Genomic DNA, 23,206 nt, shown 5'->3' with positions numbered 1-23,206 from the left:
GATTGGTCGTTACCTGAGCCCTGAGCAACTATGATATAATTTTCGGTCGACAGCAAGTGGCAAAATGGCTGCCTCCTGAGATGGATCAAAACAGGTGGATTCTGCTGCCTAATTCATATTCCACAAAAACAATATTAATTAGAATGCCATGTTTCGACTTAAGGGGGTGCAAAAGAAAGGTATTGGGTTGGGTTGACTTCCCCTTTGATAATAACCAGCAAAATTAAAATTACAAAATTAAAAGGATAGGCAAAGACTGTGTAGGAATTTTGCCATGAAATAAGTGACTATCTAAGGGGTGTCTCCCCACCTCAGTGGACTTACCATGTGTGAGTGGATAGACGTAACTGGCATTCTTTCAAGGCTACATAGTGCAGGGGACTTCCTGCGCATGGCTGAATAATTTCATTATAAAACACAGCACATAGGAGGAGAGTCACTTAGTCACAGCTGAGTGGATACCGTCCATAAAGGGTCAATCATTGGGGGGCTGGGGCAACGACGAGAGGGGCTTTCACATTGTGGGTCGGACATCCAGGCGCTGGTGTGCTGGGAGAGCTGGCACAAAGCCTGACTGTTCAAATCAGGGGTACAAACATGAGGTCAGGGCCTTTGGGTTTGTTCCTCAAGAAAGACAGAAGTTGTAGTCAAGAAAGAGAACAACACATTCCTCAGCTAAAAAAAAAAAGTATGACTAAATTGCAAATATTTGCCTGAAGTCTTGCCTTATTTATTAACTCCAAATATTTCTGCTTGACATTTCATTACATCTTACAAGTATAGAACTGAGCTTTGAGCTATCTATACAAACTCAGATGTATTCATCTATAGCAAGTGCAGTTTTATAGTTTTGCATTATCTGGAGGTCACACAGCAAAATGAAAATGATTCGAGAATGTGTGTGTAAGTGCAAACACAAAGACAGATGTTGTCCAATCTTTCAGTGATGCCATGCTTGCAGATTATGGAAAAGATTACTCCCTACTTATCAGTTCTTCCTCACATAAATCTTTTTTCCTCAATTTGTTGTATCACAGTTGAATAGGAGTTTAAAAAAAAAACGTATTTTGGTGAAAGCAGCAAAAGCAAATACTTATATTTATAAAATACTGATATTTCTACTCAATATAATTCATCTTGCAGTATGTACAAGTCAGCAAAAATCTGCGTCCCGGTAATCACAATAAGCCCTGTTATAACCTCATTTGAGATTCTCTCTTTTTTCCCCTTAATACGATTTACTTCATGGTAGTCTTTGCACAAAATAAATCCTGATTAATTTCAACATATAATTCCATCCTATTTGTTATGCTTCAGCCTGCAAAGCCTGTCTCCAAAATGTCATGCAGAATGTTGACATTTTTATTTAATTGGATGTAAACATTTGCACTTTTTCACATAAGGAAAATAGTGTCACAATATATAACCTTTTTTTTACATAAAGTAAATGCTTTGATATGAAGAATTATATACTGGAAAAACTGTATTTATTTCCACAAGCAAGAGAGTACAAAAATACGACGGCGTATTAGGGTCACGTATAAATATTTATTAATTTTTTTAGAGAGGGTGTAATATTCTGAGAAAAATCTCACAAATTTATGAGAAAAAAGCTTGAATATTTGCGACATTATAAAGTCGCAAATTTGCAAGCGAAAACTCACAAATTTATGAGAAATAAACTCACAAATTTGTGAAATTATAAAGTGGAAAATTTGCAAGAAAAAATCACAAATTTACATGAATTGAAGTCGCACATTTGTGACTTTTTAAAGTGGGCAATTTTAAAGAGAAAGAAATTCACAAATTTAAGACAAATGCACTCGCACATTTGCGAGAAAAATATTTTGTTGTTTGCTTTAAACCCTTTCTTATTGGGTTGGTTACAATAATGGGTCTTTTATACATGCAATACAATGCAAGTGTGTCAAAGATGAAATATATTAAAAATGTATTTTGTCCATATTTAAAGTAGCATTTTTGTCAAACATCTGGTTACGAAGAATGTGGTCCTACGTGCCCTCCAGTAGCACTGCCGAAAATGTGTGCCCCCCTCCAGCATTCAAATTGCCCAGCCTGTGTAAACTTAGCTAATAGTGCTCAGATGTTGCCTTTGACATGATATCAATCAATGAGTCAGTCTATTTAAAGTGCAAAAAGAAAAAGAAAAAAAGATTTGTTTCGGTTTAATCCTCGAAAATGGCGGATCGTTGCCCAGTCTAGGTGCCAGAAACTTAGTGCAAGGGCGGCATTATCTAAACTAGGTGCACTGTTACGTTGCAATACAGCAACATTCAGAATAAGTCACAGACACATATGGGAAATTTTGAAATTTGTATAAAACAATTATTTATTAAACAATTAAGAAGTAAATTCCGCCAAAATGAACACACAACCGGGCATTGACACATACCACTGAGAATGCAAATAAAGCAGTTTGTTGCCAAGGGAAATAAAACTATTGCTTTGTTGTTGTTGTTTAGTATGTGGTTGTTTGCATTCGCAGAATGTGAAATTAGCTTCATAGTAAGTACGGTAAGATTATAGTACTTATTCGAGCAACCAGTTTTGCGCTTCATGACAATTGATTGACATGCTTAGGTGTTGGTATTTCCATGTTTTGCTGCCTTGCTACAACAAGAGTGCCACTTAGAGCATGCTCATTTGCATTAGGTTCATCTCTATGTAAATGAGAATTAGTGCGCTTATGGAAATGACTCATGAGTTTTCTTTTTCACTATACTTCTTCCTACCACATTTCACTGCAGAATTGGTGTAAAGAGCTGCACCTGCCCATTTCAGAAATTGTGTGATGTAGTCATTTCTGAGAAAATATGAGCCATGGAATGGTAACTTCCACCAAAATAGTCATTTGGGATGGATTAGTTGGCTGGAAATAAAATATTAAAATTAGAATATTGGATAAATCTATTATTCCTGAAAACTAATCTCTGTGGTTGACTTTTATAGGACAAGGTATACCATGTTGGGTAACTTTAAATGTTACCTCACACTTCATTATAAGGCAGTAGTTACTGTGCGATTCCTCCCAACAATCAGCAATGAAATAAAAACTAAATTTAAAAAATCATGTAAAAATGTCGTTACATTATTATAATCTGGTATTATGTTAAAATACATTAGTTTAAAAGTGTTCATAAAAAATGGTAGAGCTTTTATTTCTAAAAAAGGATATTTAATGTCTTTGATCCCAGCCCTGCTCCAAGCAATGAATATGTGCTTCTCCCATCCGGGCGCCGGTCATGTGCCACACTGTAACAGGGTCAAGCTCAAACAGTCCTTTGTGCATCAGTCAATCCTGAAGCTAAATGAGGAGCTTGCTAAAAATCAAACAAAATCAATAAGGCCTTAATGGGAGTAGTTGGTCCTTGTTAAATGGTATCTATCTATCTATCTATCTATCTATCTATCTATCTATCTATCTATCTATCTATCTATCTATCTTTCTATCTATCTATCTATCTATCTATCTATCTATCTATCTATCTATCTATCTATCTATCTATCTATCTATCTATCTATCTATCTATCCATCCATCCATCCATCCATCCATCCATCCATCCATCCATCCATCTATCTATCTATCTATCTATCTATCTATCTATCTATCTATCTATCTATCTATCTATCTATCTATCTATCTATCTATCTACAGTATCTATCTATCTAACACTCTGCTGAAATAAAATTACAGGTTCCATTTAAATTATTGTTAAATGTTATCTAAAAACAAACAGTTCTTAAAGATTAAATACAAATATACTGTACATTATTTGGAGAAAAAAAATCTACTGTGACTGTATTTTAAATTTCCCTTCATTTTCTTGGCGTCTGTTAAGAAATTTTCATTCAATTTGATTGTAGTTGATGTTTTAAATGTGTTTTAATTATAATGAATTCACTGATTCTTTCACGTAGAACCCACACACAACTTGTGGTACTTGTACACACTGAATATGATCTAAATATGGTACATTGGAGGTGCACAGACCAACTCGTGGATTAATGCTGTAAATGGACAGGCTTAAAAAAATATATTTAAAAACAAAGTCAGAAATAGGCACTAAATTAGAATTACGCACTGAGACTTGTAGTGTAAATGGACCTTAAAGTGCTTGTTTGACAGAGTTTTAGGCTTTTGTGATTTGCTCAGTTTGCTGTGACAAAGTCATACAGGCTTTGTGCCAGACATGCCTGGAGTGCAGAGAGAATCAATACATAGAAGGGCAAGAGGACGTGTGATGACAAAATTCTTCGACCCTGCTGAAAAAGCACATTCCTCCGGGCGAACTTGATCCCTTGCTGCTTCCCTTGCTCTGCTGGCTTCAGAGTGTAACCTATCCAAGGTGGTGCTCTTGAATTATTGCATCCATTGACAGTGCAGGAACTCTGTAATTTGGTCATTTGTATGTAAATTGTGTGTTTCTGACACCATAATAGTCTGTTGTATTGCACAAGCAGTGCGACTTTCCGCACTCAGCAATGTTGTACTTCCACACCAGATTGACTGAAGCTGCGGGAAGATGCCAAAATAGTCAATCAGTTAAGTAGATAGATGACAAAGAGTACAGAGAGAGGAATGAAGGGCACTCGAGCATGCAGGGATGAGGACAGGCATTCAAGGTAGCTATTTTGGGTCGGATCCAGGTGCTAGCCTCTCTCCCTCAGTATCTGTGGGATAATGCAACAGCTCACCCGAGGCTAACAATTGGGGGCTTATGGCTGACTCCGTGGCTTCATTGTCATTTGAATAAGGTTTGACATGCCATGCTGATGGTGAGATGAGACCACCGAGTGCAGAATACAGAAGGCTGGGGGCAATCTGTCATAATTGTGGCACGATAATGCAAATATGGCTTAATGAAGCTGATGTGAGTGGATGGATATTCAGCTTTGGCTTGAGTGCAAAAAGCAGAGTGGCTGTAGCCTACGAGCATGGAGAGGAAAACAACAGAGACACTTTGTTTCTAAAGGTCAACAAGTTGGCGAGAAAATCCTTCTCGTTCTGAAGTGATTCATTACCTCAGAAAATATCAAGGCCCTTTGAAAATGATGGTCCCATTTTGAGTCAGAGAAAATAAAACACTGGGTGTTGCCACCGTCACCATCCTAAAACTTTAAACAACTTTTTTTTAAGCTTTGCATCGTGTCCATCGCTCCAACTTTCACTCCTCCTCACCACTTTTGACGCAACATAAAACAAAGTGGTGACAGTCCAAATACCAAAGTCAAGACTTCAAAGCAATAACTAACATGACAGAAGCCGAATCCTATTCTTTTATGCACACATTGGTGAAATGGAAGACCCAACAACAATAATTGTAGAACTTCTTTCAACTATCACACAGGTCATCTTCGCAAATGAGCTAAATGATCTGAATTAAGAGTTTTTCTCACACACACACATATATGATTGAGGATCGATGGCGGTCCCCAAGTACGAACAACATCATCCACAATTAGTGATTTTCTTGCATTCCTCATAAACTGTGAGTCTGTTATCCTCACCTGCGCTGAATTTAGATAGCATGAGAGGGGCCGCTTTGACAGGCTGGGAATCAAGTTGATATTGTTAACGCCCACAATGACGCAAATACATATGTCTAACTGCGCCCAATCTACTAAAATGGAAAAAGAAAAAGAAAAAGTGCACAGTTGGGTGGGTGCAAAAATAGGGCCTTGAATATTACCAGTTTTATGTTGAATTTTTAATGTACAATCAATTTAAAACATAAAAAACGTGATTAATTTATGGCTCCCAGTGAGAATGGTGACTTTGGCGGCATGTTTTTGCAAAGCTAAAATCCAGCTAAAACTTTCAGTGAGCCTCACTAAGAGTGATTTTTCTTGCCGCCCAGTATTAGCAAATCTACAGAGCAATGGTTAATTCTCTTGTAGAGATAATAGCAGTGGTCATGTGGTTTGAGACACACTTGGTCCTTTGTGAAGTCTTTTTCCATACACAATAGAGGACTTCAGGTCTTGTGACTTCCCCCACTTGTGAAGAGAAGCACATACATGCTGTCACACGCTTTACTGACTTGTCTTAAAAAGGAAGTCAACCAGACTTCTCTCACAGACAGTCCCAGCTATTATGACACACCTGCAGGGTAAGTCTGGCGTTTTATCACAACCTAGCAGTACTTTAAACAAAAGCAAACCAGAGTAAGTACAGTGACCCACTTCCTAACCTAAATCCTTGAGGTGACTGTAATATCATCTCATTACACAGAGAGAACATCTGTATCTATTCAGGAAGTGAGCATTCAAAAAGATAACACTATATCCTTTCCTGATTTAATTTTCATTCATTTTTATTATATTTGGTCATGTCTGTTAGTCCTGTGTACATATTTACTGTATATCGTGCAAACATTATTTGGCTGGAGATAGTTGCTAAACCTTTTGGGAAGCTCCAAAGACGTCTAGAAAATCAGTTTTGTTGAATGACTAATGTATTTATTTTGTCATTCCCAAATGTGCCTTTGTAATGCAGCAATGTCTCCCATATAAGCAATAATTTTTTTCTGCTGTCATCAGTTTCATTTGTTGTTGTTTTTTCCAATTTGAAACTGCCTCGTATAATATAATTTATCTTAAAAGGGGATATGACAGAGTTTTATCGAACACCTGGGGTTTGAAGTACATGGCAAAATTCATGGCCAACTAGTGGGAAATGAAAAACTACATTCACTCACTCTGTGTGTGCGTGTGTGTGTGTGTGTGTGTGTGTGTGTGTGTGTGTGTGTGTGTGTGTGTGCGTCTGTGTGCGTGTGTGTGTCTGTGTGTGTGTGTGTGTGTGTGTGTGCGTCTGTGTGTGTGTGTGTCTGTGTGTGTGTGTGTGTCTGTGTGTGCGTGCGTTTTGGAAGGCAATATGGAGAAAGTATCGTGTGTTGACAAATAACTCTGATGGGCACTTCTTTTTATTTGATAACATAGAGCTTGTCATCTGTATGGCTTCATTCCAGACATTTTCCTCAAGAAACGCTGTTAGTATTGAATGCTTTTTGGTTTGTGAATGGTTGGGATACAACTTAATTACATCCATTAATTAAACAAATCAGTTGCTGGCAAAGACCTGTCACTTCTTGAATTTTAATTGTTCAATTTGGACATGGTTCCTCATTTCTAGAAACGGCAAGGGGAATACTCCTTTTGCCCAGCATGATTGTGATCCAGAAAGCTTGCTTCAATGAATTAATGCAGTCAATATTCGGGTTAAGGTCAGAATTCTGGTTTGAGGCAACACGTTTACATGTGTGGTGGACAGAGTTAATCCCGTTTACATGCTCATTTGGACTCGATTGGAATATCCCGTTCGGACCGCGATGCAAGGAAAACGTAATTAAGTAAAAAATGTAATTTTCCGCTTTTAACTTACTATACGTTCATTGGCAGACATTATATTTATGTTACTCACCACGCTAATAAATATAGTAGTCGGTTTCCTCCTCGTTCCAGCAGTATGGTTCTTTGTTGCGAGCGTTATCTTTGATGATGTTACCTGCTTGAGTAATTCCGGTTGGTTGCAGGCCAGAAGCACGGACTTTTATAGGCCTACTTGTATTTACTGTGTGTGTATACAGGCACAAGCTGTGGCGTTTTTGCCGTAGAGACACAAAATAATGTGAAAACGCAGCGGAGAAATCAATGTATTCAAGGGAGTAGGATGGAGCCACGCATGCAAGCCGTGACTACATAGACCAAGATTCCTTGCAAATCAAATAAGCGAAGAAGAAGACAAGATGACGAAGAAGAAAATAACCAGCATGCGCACAGCAAAAAACAATGCCCCATTTGATCGAGGTATTCCAAATGCGTTTATATGAGCAAGAATTCCGGTGATGCAACCCAGGGGTCTTATTCGGGTTATTGCGCGTGTTTACATGACCTTACAAAACTCGAATATTGCTAATATTTGGGTTTTAAAAGGGTTATTGCCTGCATGTAAAAATAGTCACTGAATTTGGTATGGAAGCGATATTTGAATCGCTTCAGCTGTTTCTTTTCTTTCTTTGAGTTAAGATTCAAAATTAAGATGAGAAACAACTGTTTGCTGAGAGCTATGCCAGTATTTTGGAAGTAAGTACAGTAAATTCTGTAAAGTAAATTTTACTCTAAACTGAGCCGATTTGGTCCCACTCTAAATAAAGTAAAATTTACACTTGCAAGAGACTTGAAAAAAAAAAGTCATTCAATGATTGAGGAACAAACTTCAGGTTGGGTGACACCGTAACAGCCAATCTACTCCCTGAGCAACACAGCTCCTGCTGTGTGTTAGTATATCGCTCATGTCAGCTGGAATCTCCATAACTCCAAGACAGTTTAAAGAAAAAAAATTGTAAAATTTAGTGAAAATCTCTGCTTGCAAAATTTACTTTTAGTTTGTTTTCATTCTCATACACACTAAAAATACTTTGAGTAAAATTGACTCTAAATAGAGCTTACGGCCATACTACCCTGAGAACACCCGATCTCGGAAGCTAAGCAGGGTTGAACCTGTTTAGTACTTGGATGGGAGACCGCCTGGCAATACCAGGTGCTGTAAGCTTCTGTGATTGGCTGGCAACCATTTTAGGTTGTACCCTACTGCCCGAAGCCAGCTGGAATAGGCGTGACACTTGTGAGGAAGATGGATGATGTATATTTTACTCTATTTAAAGAGTAAAAATTACTCTACAGAATTTACTGCGCTGGCAAAGGCAACATCAAAAGAATTAACTCTTTGACTGCCAGACGTTTTCAGAAAAGGGATGCCGTGGGTGCCAGCCGATTTAAGCATTTTGACTGATCTTTCAAGGTCCACAGAAAATTTTGTGTTTGGACTATGGAAACACACATTCTACCAAATCAAAGATTGGACTCTCATCTTTCATCAGAAAAAAAAAGTTTGTTTCTACCTTATTCCGTTTTTCAGTAATCAACAATAGAAAATGGTTAGTTTCACCCAAATGCTCTGTTTTGAAACAAAATACGGAGAAATCAAGCTTTTTGTGAAACGATATTATTTCATGCACTCTAATGAATTTGACACCTTTTTTTTTCCATGAATGATGCCACAAACACCTAAACAGTGCTTTACTTCTGTAAAACACTACCACCAACAATGAAAAAGGGTTTTTTGATAGCAAAATACGTTTATTTACATTCAACAGTGTAACAATTTGACAAAACAATTTGGCAAACTATTTACAAATGTGTGCAACCGTGGTACTATTTACAATTGTGTGGATGTTTCAAATACAGTTTTTCTTTTTGTAACACTCCCCTGCATGCAAGGGGACGCAGCAGGATTTGCACAACAGATTAGTTTCACTGCGATTGCCCCTTCGCGTGCAGACGCTACACTTTCTTGCTGGCTTTTTTTTCCGGGGAATAGCAAGAATATACTGCAGTGTGTGTTTGGCCATGTTGCCATCAAGTCTACTCTCAGGATCATGATACGGTGACGTTACGGTGGTGTTACGTGTCCTTCTGTTCCTATACCGGGTGGTAAGAGATGTTCTGATCCATCGTATCCACTCCATTCATGGTGGCATCGTAGTCCAGAACCAGTGTCTTCTCCGTGATCAGACTGTACCCACTCCTCCGATGATTATGCATTGGACTCGTCGTCCGATTCAACCTCGGAGTCACCATCATCATCATCGTCGTCATCAATGTGCTCTTTAGCATTGGTCGATGCTTTTTGTCTTTGAAAAAAATGCTCAAGCGTGAGCTGCTTGCAACCGGTCGCCATTTTCGCTTCCTCAGTCATTCTCCCCTCAACACTCTAGCTCCGCCTCACGTCTTCTACTGACGCCTACCCAATCTTGTCCAAAGAGAGTCATCGCTGCCATCTAGGGGCCAAAAATAGGCATTATACTAACTAGATCTGCTTGATACTTTCAGCACAGCTGGCCAAGGCTTTCCTCCACCCGTTTCCCAAAAAAAACAAAAAAAAAACAAAGTGAACGTCTTTTAACGTCTATGGCACTCCTTTAACGTTTTTGGCAGTCAAAGAGTTAAAATAATGTGAATATTTAATTGAAAATGTTCCTAAAAACTGTTTAACATTGCATCAAATAAAACAATATTTATTCGTTTTAAGTTAAATGTGAGAACTCAGTATTTTTTTACTCAGCAGACTCAATGGACACATCACCATTAACTGTCACTATAATGCCCTACACGTGCACAACATACTGAAAGAAAAACGGGCCATGAATGTGTCCCTCGGTGACAGACAAACAAACACAATGTTGTCGCAACTTATATAGAGACGGGGACGGTTGGGCATGCCAAACATGTTGTGCAAAACTGAAAGAGTCAGGTCAGACACTGACCCCAGCCATGTTGTGTTTTTATTACCCCCCAGCCTTTAAAAACAAACTCACTCCCTAGCAGCAGGCTTAAATTCTCTGCACTTTTCCCCCATATGAAGTTGCTACTTGGCATGCAAGCATGTATTGCAAGACCAGTCTTGTAATCTGCGTTTCCAGTTTTAATTAGGAGTTCCAAGATAGTTAACCTCTGACTAATCCATCTGGCTAGCGGGATGTCAGCATGTTGCTTTTCATAGGTTTAACGATGCCCGGTAACACCTCCCTTTTCACTAGTGCTGCACCCCTTTATCCATTCCAGGTGTTCCCATAATTCACACGGCCCCAAATACCATAATGACATTCTTGAACTTCAGAGGCACAGCAGCAGATGAGAGTGTAGATTTATGGCCTGCTGATGGACAGCACAAGGGGGAGTGCAGCATGGGTGAGAAAGAGCAAAGGGTGACTTCAAAGAACAGGAAGAAGTGTTGTTGTTGTTTTCGCCAATGCTCCCTCAGAAATATTCACAAATCTCCCCATGTGCTGTGCTTTTGACAGTTGCAGTGTTTAATCACTACTTTGCACATATATTCAATATAGGTTTGATTTCACTTTTTATCCTCTATGACAAGAGCAGCAGGCAGCTCACTGAGTGTCCCATTTAAGATTTGTCCATCTCCCAGACACACATAATTATGAAAGACAAGGTTTAGCTTTTCATTTCTCATGATTTCAAAGGTGACACTTTGTGGATTGCCTCCAATTTTCCTATTTTGCACCTGGATGCAATTTATCCCTCGCTGTAAAATGCCACATCTTCCTTGAGCTATAGCTGGTGACTTTGGTTGTAGAATCCAAGGTCAAATAGAAATGAGTATCTAGCTCCGTGCTGCTCAAATAGTGGGGCGGGCCTCCGCGGACCCCCCCCCCCTCTTCCCCCGGGGTGGAGTAAGGGCAATGTGATCCAGTGGATTGGTGCATTTTTTCTGTTACATATTGAAAAACAAATAAAGTTAATCCTTGTTGTCAGTAGATCTATATTTATTTATTTTTCTTTTTGTTTTCTTTAACTTAATAAGGATGCCATCTTATGCAGATGTGTAATTATAAAAAATAAATTAGACAAATGATAGTGTTTATTCGGGATGTTCGATACCACTGTTTTCAGACTGATACCAGTATGGGTATTCAACTCTTGAGTAGTCACCGATACCGATACCACATACCGACACCATTAGTACCTTTGATACATGCAATTTCCCCCCCAAAAACAATGGCATATAACATCCTATGTATCCCAATATAGCATTTTTCCTTAAAATATCGTGAAATTAATGGCTATTTTACATTTTTTTATTTATGATTTCTTGTTCCTGATCGGCCACAAAAGGTGTCACGAGTGGTATCGGCCTGATACCGATACCCAGTATCGGTACATGCCCATCCTTACTATTTATTATTGGAGAGTTGTTTTTTGGTGATGGGGGAGTTGTTATTCCTATAAGGTGGAAAAAGTTAGAGAAAATAACTAAGAAGCACTGTTGTGCATGTGTTATACTGCAGCAGCTCTTGGTTTGTGACAGTGATAGCTGTGCAGAGACTTTTTTTCTCAGATCTGCCTCTGAATGATTGGGTGACAAAAACTACATATTTCATGGAATTGTGCTTAACAATGCCAGATAACACAAAAAGTAGATAGAGTACAAAGAGTACGGACATGAACACCTTGCTTGTTTTTAGCTCTGTCAAGCATTTCTTTCTGCAAGTAAAAGACACATGATGAATACCAAAATAAACATGATAAGACTTGAGTTTTGCTTTCCTATTGGTTGTCATCATTAAAGAGACAATCGTGTTCCACTTTTGGATGTTATTTCCAGGAACTAGGGTGATTCAAAAGGCACTGTCTGATCATTTTCACTGCTCTCTCCGAGGTATAATCTGCCAGTTTGGCCAGTCATTCTTTAAAAGCAGTAAATTCTAGTGTCACTGCAACACTGAGTTATAGAGGCTATTTATATTCTAATTCATATATGTACTATTATACTTGACTGTATATTACTTATTAGTATCATTAGATATAGTTGGGAATCTAAGTATTCATGGCTCATGGTGCAGTTTTACTTAAAGTGTTTATTTTGATTCTTCTTAAATTTGTCACATGTCTGTAGGCAGCCATTGTGTTGAGCTGTAAAAGTGCAAAAGCACAATTCCGGACTTGTGTGCTTGCCCTAACGTGACACAGAGAAAGTATAAATAGAGGCGGCCCACATATCATTGCGCCGGACAGAATGTGGCATCTGCTGTGCAAAGTGTTTGAGAACCTCCTAACTCTTCTTCATTTCTCTCCCCTCCCCCTCGCACCTTTCATTCTTCCCAGTGATCCCTCCCCTCCTCTACCCGTTCCCCCATTTGTCTCTTTGTATTTTCCCACTATTTCCTTTTCTCTCTCCATCTCATTCCATTCGTCTGCCTCCTTCTAATTGCCCCTGTGCTTTCCCCCTTCACACTTACTGCCACACATCTGTTGCCATGTGTTGAGTGTTGTGGAAGGGACCCAATTCTTTTTGAGGCAACGAGATCTTGTTTCAAAACATACAGTGGGAACTCGAGAAGGAAGAAAGACGAACAGGAATGACGGAATATGTGAGGGTAGTTAAAAGGATGATATGTGTCCCTCCAATGATTGAAATCCTGATTCCATATTTACATTTGTTAACAAATTCTTCCTCAGGGAGCTACACATGCATGCAAATACAAGTTAATCCTTTGGGATTAAGCGGTGTATTTGCAAGGCAATTTTGAAAAGGATTGCAACTCGGTGAGAGATAAAAGCAGTCGTTGTGATTCTCTGCAGGTTATTCCGCAACCAAAGCCCATGCTAATGATTTTGAGATCCAATTCTCTGCTCTCCCTCATCGTGAGCAAAGTCATTTGAACTTTTCTCTATTATGTCTGGTAACACGTCACACAGTTGCATGACCTTTTGCGTTAATACAGTGCGATTGTACATAGGAATGACACCGAAAGGCTCTGTTGCGGCATCCTTCCACTTGCTGCCTACGTTCAACCACTGTACTAGCTTTTGTTTTTCCCTGAACCACACCACTTAATCTCATAATCTGCTTTCACTGTGACTAGTCTTGAATTCATTCAGAGACAGGGGACAAAGAGTGGCAGACTGCAAGGCATGCACACATACACGCGCGTGCACACATACACAAAAACACTGGGTCACGATGGCAACCAAATTATTGAGCATTTTAGCAGTCATTAAATTAATTTTTTTGTAATGATTTGCCCTTCCTTTGTTCTTCATCTACCCTTTCCTTTTCATCCTATGCTTTTCATAGCACCCCCCCCCCCCCACCTGCTTTGACAGGTAGTTTTCCATTAATGTTTGCTGACACAGCACTGTGTTCGCCCTCTGGCAGGCCAATCATTGCTTTAAGAGTTGACAGTGGAGATTCACAGTATAGGATAGAGGGCGAGAGGGAGGGGCTGCAGGAAGATGGCAGCCTGTCCAACTGTCAATCGGGAAAAACGCTGCAGGTCATCTTTTCATCCTTTTGTTTGCTTGCAGACTGCTTTCTCATCTGTGGAGATGGAATTCTATCTCGATCTTTTCACTCAGCACCTTACTGGCTCCTCCACACAACCACCCGACCCTTTTGCTAAACCTGTTCTTGCCTTTCAAAGCTGTTCTCCCATTTTTTTCTGTTTTTAATTTTCACTTGTGTTCTCTCCTCTATGCTGTGATATCAGTAACACATGAGCCAAAGATTCTCCTTTTTTTTTTAGAAAATGTTGCATGAGTAAATACTAAGTAAATGTAACCCCCTTTAAATCTCTAATTACCTCAGTTATGGAGCCAAATGCATTTCAGTCGCTCATCTTCCCCCGTATTAAGGAGAGAAATAAGGCAAATGCTGCCAACTTTTGACTGACAGGTGCATGTTACCTTCAGTTCACTGCCAGCTTTTTGGCCATTGGACATGTTATCTTCCATGCTAAAATAAAGAGGTTTATCTTTGTGTGTTTTTTTGGGGGGAATATGTTTACCATTTCTTTTCCAAACAAGTATGATAATCAAGGACGCATCTGTCGAGGAAGGACGCATCTGTGCAGACTTAAGTCTGGGATTGATAACGATTTGAATCAATGACTGTCATAATCAATATATATGATTGATGCGTATAGTAAGAATCAATGGGGACGGGTTACTAATAAGCCATGGCTTCTACCCGTCAGCCCTTCTTTCGGATGATGTTATGTAATCGATGTAACCTGTAATAATGTGTCCGAAAGGAAAAAAATGAATAAAACAAAACAAAAACAAAAAAAAACGCTCAAGGAGATCATGAGCATATTCTTTTTAAGTTTCACTGGGTAGGAACTCAATATTTGAAAAGCTGACAAAAATAGAGCCACGAGACACGACTATAAAGCAGACTCCCTGTCACCGCATCATTTGATTTTGCATACCTTAATCCTACAAAACTGATCAATTACTATATATTGTAAAACTACAAAATAAAGCTTTTACTGCAGACACCAACGAGTACGATTCACATTTTACTGCGGTTATCATAATCTCAACTGAAGCCAATCATGAGGTCATTCATTTTTATGTCAACACAAACTCGTCATTCGTCAATTATGTCCTCAAACGTGTCTGCCTGTTATTTCTCATGAACTAACTTTGATTGTGCTTGAAGGTTAGGTGAGAATGAAATATGATAATGTGTGAAACAGCCCAGCAGAAATGATGACATGAATACTACCTGTATATTAATGTGACGGTCACAATAACTTTGAATCTCTTAGAAGTAAACAACTGGAACTGGTCCCTGATTGGAGCCTAATTGGTTTTTCCCCTCATCTTTTTTCCATTCAACATGCAATCTGCATTGGACATATGCCTACTGTCAACCCATTACTTGAGTTAAAAGAGAAAAGAAAAGCAAGGAAACTGGTGTTCATGAACATTTCTGTCCTACAATAGTTCAACAATACAAAAAAAAATCACATCACCTTTTTAAGGATCTTTACATTTGGTTTTTGCAGTTCATTTTTTTGTAGCAATGACTGCATTACTAATGCAATGTAGATTATTCATATTTGATGCAATGTATTTTTTTTTAGCTAGTAATTCATTTCAAACGTCTACTAGGGCCAAAAACAATCAGACTCTTTAAAGAGACAGTGTGTATTATTTGTACCATCTAGTGGTGAACTAATAGAATGCAACCATTTTGAAGCACGCGAACTATGGGGCCTCAGAGAGAACACACTTTGAAAGCCTACCACCAATTATTATTTGTAATGAACGACCAACGAGGAGGAGCAGTGAGAGCGGCAAGCAAGAGTGGCTAGCAAAAACTCCCAGGAGCGGCTAACTAAAGCATCTGCCAGGAGAAGCTACCAAAAGATAGCGAGAACAAAGCAGAGGGAAACAAGCAGCAGGAGCCTGAATAATGAGACTCAGTGATGACCAGAGCTGGGCACTTCCATCTCTCGTCGCTTCCCGTCGTTAACGGATGCTCTTATTTTCAGCGAGTGTCCACATTTTCTGCGTGTGTTTTATTATGCGAAGCCTCGTAATAACACACGGACTGAGAAGTACTGTCTGAACTCACCCCGATCGACGGACGAAAACCTGTTTCAGTTGGTGCTCAATCCACATTATCGAGGCTGAAAAGGTGGGCACGCGCCGAAAATGTGGGGGTCTGTGTGTCAACGACAAGAAGCGATAAGAGACGGAAGTGCCCCACTCTGGCGACAACCACCTGCAGGACCGAGCTGTGGAAGTTAAGCGTCGGTCAACCCATTGTGTCTGACAATAACTGCAAGCACCTACATTTGCCAAGTTCTTCTCTTCGGGGTATCCATAGCAGAAAGATGGTCAGCTTTCTATAAGGTGGTATGTGACCTATGTAATATAATTAGCAATTCATCGACCTGTGATTATATTTAAAAATATATATATATGTTGCTGTAATAGAACATATTTGTTTTGCAAATTATTGTACATTTTGTACATCGTGGGTTTTTAAAATAAATCAATACTTAGTTCACCACTAGATGGCGCTAAGTAATACAATTATATAATTTTATAGTTACATGAAATTTTTCTGGTTAATGCGATGAAAGGAAATCAAACCAAACCAGTTCATTTTTATTACTACCATTGCCAGGATGCCACACCTCAGGGAGGAGAGAGGAGTATTGACCACATTTAGGGGGCTGCTTAAAGGCATCACGGGAAAAACACTGAATGTCATTACTGTAAAACACAAATCTTTTTGTGCATGACAGTTGGAAATACTGAGGTTATACTGTTTAGAATTTTTACGTTAATTATATATTTGCTATATTGCTATCCATCCATCCAACCTCTTTGCCACTTGTCTTCAATAGGGTTGCAAGTGAGTCGGAGCTTATGTCAGCTGACTTTGGGCGAGAGGCAAGGTACACCCTGTAGGCTACTGGACACACAGATCTCTACAAGCTGGGCAGCTCAGTACAAGTCTGTTCCATGGCAGCCCCATCAATTAAATTTCTGTCTTGATGCCAAATACCACAGCACCGCATCTGGAGTCCATGCCTCAGTGGGCTCAAACTATTTTGGCACCAATAGGTTGACCTAGACAATATTAGGCAGGTGGTTATGATGATCCAGACCAGTAAATTCTACTTAAATTGGATTTTATTTCATCTTAAACCCCAGAGGACCACAGATAAGCTTCCCGCTACCATCTTTAATTTCCACTAATCATGTACGGTGATCCCCAGACACTCAATTTCTGCCTCTCTGAGAGAAGAGTCAACCATAAAAACAGAAAACTGCTCCTTGTATATCACTGCCCTACAATTAGTGGTGCAAGAGAGTTACCCTGATCACAGAGTGTGTGGAAGAGGTTGATAGCAAGTTAGGATCAAACAAGATAGGCAGGGATGGTGCAGTCAATGCCAAGACACTGAAGCAGTGCAGAACATGAAAAGATTCTGATTTACAAGTACAGCTACAACAAATGGATACTAAATCTCTCGCTTCTAATCCAAACATACAAAGGAGGTCTTCTTAGCCATTTACTGAAATAAGAATTTATCGTTAATGAGGCAACATTTAGAATAGGTTTTTCATTTAGATTATCAGTGGAGAGGTAAAACCAAGGACATGCAGTCAGGGGAAGCAGTGCTGTCCTTTTGGTCCCTTCCTAAAAAATTGAGTCAAAAAAAAAGGGAAAAAAATATTACATTAAATTAATGTTCTATTTTATTTCTCTGGTCTGCTTTACATTGATTTTCTTTTTCAATCCAATAATGTCATGAAGACTTAATCGTTAAAATTGATCAAATAGCTAATTTGCGTATTTCCTATTCAAATGCATAGATGGAATAGAGGCATTGCACATTAAGTGCAATTTTTCGGGGAAGCAGACAGTAATGAGTTGATTTACACAATACATGTAAAAACACCTGCATTGACAGAGTGGGACAGATTCTGAACTAGAGCACATAGAATCAATTTGAAATGGACAGTTTTGAGTCAAACTTTAAGATGTCATAATTAAATTGAACTTCAGATGCTTAAAATACATTATATCCAGGAACACCAAAGTAAAGTGTTTTATTGGCAGACAGAATATAAATTTGATTTCATTAAGTTTTACAAACCCTCCAAAGCACATGAATATATATTTTCTTTGACATCCCTGTAAACGTTTGAGCTATAAAGGTTTTGTGTGTATATGGATTTATTTTGGACAATTGTTCGTAGCGTTATCAATGTAGCATAAAGTAAGGGAATATGTGTTTGGTAGACCATTTCTTTTTTAAATATAGTTTACAGTTGGAAAGCCTGTTTATTTTTCTGCTAATGCCAAGTTGTTTATTATACTGTTGCAATTGATTATTATTTGGTGTGTTTTTAGTAACAAGACACAATGTTAATTTCTTAATTCATTCATTCATTTGACAATCAAGAGGCAGGGATTTTTGAATTATTTGCCATTTAGATTAGTAACAACTCATTTTACTTATTTTGGACTGAACATTTCAAGAAATCCTAAGCAATTATTTAAATTAAACTTTTTGAACGCTATAGATAAACTTAAAAATAATATAAGAAATTGGAATTTGCTGCCTCTTTCATTGATAGGTCATATTAATGCCATAAAAATGGTTATACTCCCTAGGTTTATATATCTGTTTCAAAACCTTCCTATATATTTTCTATCTACATATTTTAAACAGTTAGATTCTGTTAGAAATCCATATTGGCTTCAGGTACATCCCTTCCAGCATTGCTTTTTTCTTGTAGTCAATTACTTATTAAACAAACAGTTGGCAATTTCATTCTTAAAAGTTCCATAAAAAATTTGACGCAGATTTAAAAAAAAAACTTTGGTTTCCCAAAGGTTTCAATTTATGTTTAAACCTGGGTTGATGGTCAGAGTTTTTGAGGATTGGAGAGAGAGAGAGGACTTAATACTATAAGTGATGCATATTGCAACAATAAATGTTCTCTTTTTTCTGAACTTCAAGAAAGATACCATCTTCCCCATTCACATTTTTTTTCGCTACCTCCAAATGAGACATTTTGTGCAGGATCATATTCCAGAATTCATAGCCAAACCATCATGCAGCTTTTATGATTTTTTTTACTTCTACAGCCACAGTCGAAACATTTGAACCCGGTGGATACCAGTTATCTTAGAGAAGCCTGTACTGTAGATTTAGGTGTTGATGTTTCAGAAGAGTTATGGAAGGAAGGACTGGTTAGCATACAAACATGTTCTATTAACCCCAGGTACAGACTAATTCAATTCAAAGTTATACATCTGTGTCTCCTTTGTGTGATAGATGTGGTACTGCTGAAGGCTCACTTGCACATTTGTTTTAACTTTGCCCTGTACTGAATTTTTTTTATCTGAAATATTTGATTGGTTTTCTAAACAATGTAAAATAGTGTTTCAGTCAGATTGTAAACTGGCAATATTTGGGTTGTTCTGACTTGACCGAGACCTTTCCCTTTCACCAAAAAAAAAAAGGTTCCCAAGATCAGTATGGTTGTAGCCAATAAATTAACATTAATAAGTTGGGAAACTCCACAAGCCCCATGCTTCAATAGATGGCTAAATTAAATGACACAGTATGTAAGGCTGGAGCGGATTCGTTTTGATAAAAATAATTTAGGAGATACATTTGTATAAGTGTGGGAACCCTTTTTGATACTACTCAATTGCTAATTATGAACCACCAAATATTTGATTACTAGTCACTAGTGTTATAAGCTCTGCTGCTGTCCGTTTAAATGTATCTACATTTAAATTTTTTCTCTTTGTGTGCAAATTTGTGACAATCCACCTGTTGTTGTTTTTGTTTTGTTTTTCATTCTGTGTTTGTTTGTTTGTTGTTGTTTTTTCTTGTATTTGTTCTATTGTATGGGGGATTTTTTTTAATAAATATAAAAACAATCAGGACAGCCTGGCACTTCCTCCAGGGACAGCGTTTGAGCGGGACTTGGGGTTGCTATAACACCATCAGGAATCTGTGTAGCCCCAGATTAGCCACTTCAGCACTTTATTTTATATTTAAAAAATATATTAATAATTTATTTTCTCAGACATCATATGTGTCGGTCAAGCTACTCTTTAGCACCAAAAATCCTGGAGTCTTTAATGGCCACCTCACGCTGGTCAGCTGCATGGTCACACAATGCTGTGGGGTGACATACCATTCTTGCACAACGTGGTTGTGTTGGTCACTCTGGCATGAACAGCACTCCAAAGCTCATCCCACAAGTGTTCTGTGGGGTTGAGATCAGGTCATTCCATCCTCCCCACTGCATAAATCTGGAAGTAGTCTTTGATAAACCCCACTTTGTGGGGCGAGCATTGTCATTTTCTAACCTTGCCTATAAACTGAATTCTCACGGTATTTGTGAGTTCACAAACCCCCGCCCCGAGTATCCATCTTGTACCAAGGCCGCTGATTTTCACCGATCCGAACCACTGGTGGTTTGAACCAATCACAAAGCAACAGTGTGTTTGGGGGCGGGTTATGCGGTTATGATGAAAACAAGAAGCGCAGAGGCCGTGGGTAACTACTTCTTGTGCGGCAGTGTGGATTAGTGGTAGAGTGGACGTCTCCCAACCCAGGAGTTGTGGGTTTGATCCCATGCCATTCTGACCATGTCAAAGTATCCTTGCACAAGATACTGAACACCCAGTTGCTCCTTATGCTGTGTCATGAATAGTAGAATCTAAAAGAGCTTTGAGGGCCTTGTAAGGTGGAAAAGTGCTAAATAAATGAAGTACCATTTTTAATCCACCTCCATGGTGACGTTGCGCAACCTTGCGACCACCCAGAGAGCACGCTGAGGCAGACTGACCAATGTCTGTGTGTTGTGTGTATGTCTTAAAACCAGGCAATGTATTTTTAGCATGTGTGAGCTTTAGGAAATCAACCTCCATGAAATGTGCCTGAACTTCTGGTTCTGAAATGCTTAGGAGTTGGTCCAAAAATTGTCGCTGCTCAGCCATTTTTCCTAAATTGAGTGGGCATGTAGACCCACGGCAGGCACTTGAATGATGTGCATCAAATCTAACTCACAACAGCAAAGTCAGTCTGCTTGTTGCGAGGGCCTTTCAAAGGCGTTTGCATGCACATACAGACAAGCCACATTCAGTAAAAGTCAAACTTAAACCATGTCGCAGAAAAATACTCCCTTCGTAAAACAACATTTTCTTTTAGATTCATCATGATTCATCTTTATGATCATTCAGTAATATTAGGGAAGTACTGTTTATACGTATATACCGTCTACCTTTTATGATAGATGTCCCTCTTGTCCCCTGCTGCTCGCACTCATACACACATCGAAAATAAAACATTCAACGTTTTTCATTTAAAAAATTAATGTGTGTGCTGTTTGTTTGTGGGCGGGATTGTTAATGTATTCAGATAAATTAAGAACCAAATTCACCAGCCGGTACTTAAAGTAGGGCCTACTTAATCAGGCAGCAGATTTGATATGCTGACTTTAAATTACTTTACCTCCTTGTGGTGATGAAGTACAGAAATGTGAAGATAAGTTCATAAAATAATGATAGCATTACAGTTGACAGCTATGACAAGTTAGGTGAGAAAAACAACAGCATCCACAAAGTGATGAAGAGGAAAATGAATAGCCAGGAAATTAACATATAATTGCGATTGGGGACCAAAAAAGGGACTAAATCACTCTAAGATGTCCTGGAGGACATCCCATCTAAAGATGACCAAATGAACTGAAAAGCAGTAAAACAAAGTTAAAATGATGCATAAGGCAAGTACAGGTTTTGCATCCATTCTTCTAGCAAAAACAAATGAAACCTAACACTCCTCTCTTTCTTGTTTGGAGTATTACACTGCTTCTTTTTTCTTTGTGTTTATTTGCAAATGAAAGAGGTATGGGCCTCCTTTTGCCCAATGTCAATTGGATTCATATCAATTAACCAAGGATGGATGGGTCCTGACCTTTTGTTTACTCTTCCAGCCCTAAAATATTTCACATATACTGGCAATGGCTGAAAAGTGAATGCAATCATATGACGTCAGCATATATCATGCAGAGCAATATTTGATTTTTGCAGCTAACTGTATTTTCGTTGAGCCACCATAAAAACCTGACTTGTAGCTATCTATCATTGGAAGCAATCCCCTTCTCTTTGGCAAGAACACCACCATTCTCTTCTTGGAATGGAGACTCTCATCTTTCTTGGAACATTATTTATGGTTGTTTATGGCATGTCCCTCAAATCAGAGGGAGGACAACAATTATTGGCCAAATCCTGCTTGTGTGAAGAAGATCAGCTCTGCAGTCTCTTTGGAGCACTACACACAGGACAGCTAGAATGTCTCTTCTTTCTGTTGACCTAGACATCTATTGCTTTTCCATTGTCTGTCAGGGCTGGTCTATGAAGAAAAAAGAACAGAAGGAGAAAGCAGATATGATATTGGGAAACTTCACTTAATACCTACTTTAAAATGCACATTATGTCTACCAATTGAACCAAAACATTTCCTGCTTCCCTAGGTTGATAAACAAAGCCCATTTATTTTTCATAGCTTTGTACAAAGTACACTCTAAAAACAGTTGAGTCAAAAGTAACCCAATTATGGATCAAAAATGGACCAATCCACTTTATGGGTCAATTTGACCCAACTTTTTGGGTTGTTACTGTATATAAAAAAAAACAAAACTTTTTTTACCGAAATAAAGGATCTGACCAATATTTATGAGTTGTTTTACGCTGAAAGACCCATTTCTTAACTCAAAGTTGGGGCAAATCGACCAAAGTAGAGGATCAGCCCATTTTTGATCGATAGTTGGATTAATTTTGACCCACCTTTTTTTTTTGAGTGTATAATGTAGATTTGGTGTGGGGACAGTACAAATATTATGTCCTCTTCATATACATAAAAAGTATACTGTAGGCTACTGAATACAACATTTGTTTTCGCTCAATTTTTTTTTGCAGAACGCAAAGAGGTAAGATTTTGTGCAAAATCAAATGCCTATTCCTCTCAAATATTGTTCATAATATGTGAGCGCTTCTCCTTTGCTGAAAATAATTCATCCACCTAACGGGTGCAGCATATATTAAGATGCTGATTAGACAGCATGGTTATTGCACAGGTGTGCCTTAGGCTGCTATTAAAAAAAAACAGCCATTCTAAGATGTGGAGTGCTATCACACAGCACAAGGATGTCGCAAGTTGTGAAGGAACGTGTGCTTGGTATGCTGACTGCAGCAATGTCCATCAAGGCTCTCGTGAATTTAATATTCATTATATCATAAGCCAATTTAAGAAAATTCTGTAGAACTGT

At 38.5% G+C, this 23,206-nt stretch overlaps 1 pseudogene; it reads left to right on the top strand.

Moving 5' to 3' along the window:
* Positions 1-8,464: 8,464 nt before the first annotated feature.
* On the top strand, positions 8,465-8,573 carry LOC144054349 (5S ribosomal RNA; annotated as a pseudogene).
* The last annotated feature ends 14,633 nt before the right edge of the window (positions 8,574-23,206 follow it).

The sequence above is a fragment of the Vanacampus margaritifer genome, chromosome 6 (genome assembly GCF_051991255.1).
Source record: "Vanacampus margaritifer isolate UIUO_Vmar chromosome 6, RoL_Vmar_1.0, whole genome shotgun sequence".
Classification (NCBI taxonomy): domain Eukaryota; kingdom Metazoa; phylum Chordata; class Actinopteri; order Syngnathiformes; family Syngnathidae; genus Vanacampus; species Vanacampus margaritifer.
This window is presented reverse-complemented; position numbering and strand designations above follow the sequence as displayed.